Source organism: Amphiprion ocellaris, unplaced genomic scaffold (assembly GCF_022539595.1).
Source record: "Amphiprion ocellaris isolate individual 3 ecotype Okinawa unplaced genomic scaffold, ASM2253959v1 Aocel_unscaffolded218, whole genome shotgun sequence".
NCBI lineage: Eukaryota > Metazoa > Chordata > Actinopteri > Pomacentridae > Amphiprion > Amphiprion ocellaris.
In genome coordinates this window covers 27,233-29,721 of record NW_026559387.1, presented here as the reverse complement: position 1 = coordinate 29,721, position 2,489 = coordinate 27,233, and the positions used below count along the sequence as shown (strand labels likewise).

At 39.0% G+C, this 2,489-nt stretch overlaps 1 long non-coding RNA gene across 1 annotated transcript; it reads left to right on the top strand.

Moving 5' to 3' along the window:
* Nucleotides 1-243: 243 nt before the first annotated feature.
* On the top strand, nt 244-1,859 carry LOC129348452 (uncharacterized). Its single transcript, XR_008600977.1, has 3 exons — nt 244-258; nt 1,289-1,413; nt 1,787-1,859. It is a non-coding gene; the product is annotated as an uncharacterized LOC129348452 (long non-coding RNA).
* The last annotated feature ends 630 nt before the right edge of the window (nt 1,860-2,489 follow it).

Below are 2,489 nucleotides of genomic sequence, written 5' to 3'. Positions count from 1 at the left end.
GGAAAGCTACAGGGAAAGAAGAAGATGTGTCAATGCACACAGGTAACCACCACAGCCACATGCTGATTTAAAAATCAGACAATTAAATTCATATCAGACAGTTGTGCCACTGCCAGTTCTAGCAGTTATTATTGGCTTTTTTTAGAACTAAAACAGTTTTCTTTTCTAGCTTCCTAACTTCCCTCCTGTTTTTCAGATTTGGATCCAGTTCAGAGACTCTTCTTGGAGAAGATCAGAGAATAACAAAAATCTTCACAGGTAGGGATGGGAAAAAAAAGGATTCCCATATCATTCACTCTCCCACCTCTGTGCTTCACTGTCAGGACTATGCATCCACTCTGGTAGTCCTGGTCAGGGTCACACCAAACATGCTGGACTCCATCTGAGCCCAACTATTTACCTTCATCTGACCAAAGAATGTTCTCCAACATTCATCGAGCTTCTTTTCATGTTCTTTAGCAAACTTTCATCAGGAAGTTGAGTTCTGAGCAGCAACCAGGCTTTGTTCTTGTCCTGCGTCCATAGAGGTTGATGTTCTGAAATGTCCTTCACGCTGTCTGAGCTTCACACTAACTCTGATTTCCATTGATAACCTGATTGTTGAAGTCTGAAGCAGCTGCTGTCTGTTTTTCCAACAGCTGGATTGTGAAAGTAGTTCACTGTCCATGGAATCATTTTAGGAGCTCTGATTAGTAGTACTATGGTTTCTTCTATACCTCCTGATTCATGCTGACACTGTGGTTCACTGATTTTAGTTGCTCACTGATCTTCATGGATCCTTTTCCATCTTTCTAAAGGAATCACAGTGAGATTTTTCGTTTCCTTAGATAATTTTTTTCCATGTGGAGCCATGATGTGGACATAGATGGACACAGTCCATAGAAAGTTCTGCTGTTCACAGCTCATTTTAGAACCATGTTCAAGAAGTTTTGCAGATTGGAAGTCACAGGTGGACTCTGGATTCACTTGTGTTGCTTGAGTTTCTACTATGGGTCCTAAATTAATTCATATATTCCTTTCTGTTTAATTTAGAAGTATTGCAGTTATTGATAGATGACACAGTTTTAAAATTCTGACCCTTAAGTGATTTAGCACAACAATCTGTCTCATGGTCCATCCACTTACATATAATATAGCTGTAGAAAGAAGAAGTAAAAGCTGCAATATGCCAACATCATTAGTAGAAAACTGACTGAAAATTGGACGGAAATTGATATTGACGGGCAGTTTGGAGGAGACTTCAACTGACTGACAGCCATTTTCTGTTTTAATCTTTCTTGTCTCTAAGGCTGAATGGTCGACTGTTGGAGGCGGAGCCAGATTACATAAAACACCTGTCAGAGGAAACAGCGAAGCTTCAGAGACTTTATGGAGGAGGAGACCTGACCAGCTTCCCTCAGTTCACCTTCACTGGTGCGAGAATGAGAGGGGAGAGTTCGCTAAGTAACTTTGCATTTTAAAAACATACTTTACTGTGACTCTGGTATATGGTGTAATTTTGGCAAATTTTTGGGGTTCAGAACCAAATTTAGGCAAACCTAATCCACAATGAATCTGACTAATTAACTCAACTTTAAATCAGTGCAGTTTTTTCAGCAGGATGCTGATAGAAACCAGTTTATTGACATTACACTCACATAAGGCTTCATCTGTCGTGCTTTGCTAGTACTTTGTCTGATAATTCCAGTTCTATGTGGAGCTTCTGAACTGTATTTTTTATCTCATGATGTTGCCAGCTCAGTAGCAACACAAATGATTAACATGTTTGTGCTGTTTTTATCTCTAGATCCTGAATTGGACCAAGACTCCAAATGATCCACCGGATGCTCTTCATGCTCCTCCTTTTTTGCTGACTTTTGTCCGACCTCCTCCTTCCGCTACTCCTTGTTTCAGATGTAGAATGTGTCGATGAAGAGGAGGAACATATAAAGGGATGCTTGTGTTTATTCCTGGCTGCTGGTTTGTACTGTGCAATAATGAATTCTGTTTTATTAAAGATCATATATTTACCATTTTCAGCACATTAATGAGAAATGTTTCCAGAATGTGTCCTTTCAATGTTTTAGCCCAAAATACTACTTTAATTCAGTAGTTCCTTATATTGTAACTCCTAGTTTTAGTTCTAAAAGGTAGCTTTAAATGTAGCTGAGCTGCTGCTGACCCCCGCCTCCTTCAGGAAGAAAAACTCTCTGCATCTGTGATTGACAGCACGGAGAAAAGCAGTTGACCTAGGAGGGCACAGGCAAAGATTTCAGGGGGAATGCATATATAATTTTTAAACTGACAGCTAGTCTTTTATGCCATTTTGGACAAAGTTTGGGTCATTAAGGACAAGTTTATGTCATGTTTTTGAGTGATTCTGGACAAGTTGTTTTCATTTTGGGCAAATTTTATGGTCTTTTACACCAGGTTTGTGTTGTTTTGGATACATTTCAAATAATTGGTTATTAGTTATGAGTAAATTTTTCTCAGTTAAATGTAGCTTGAAA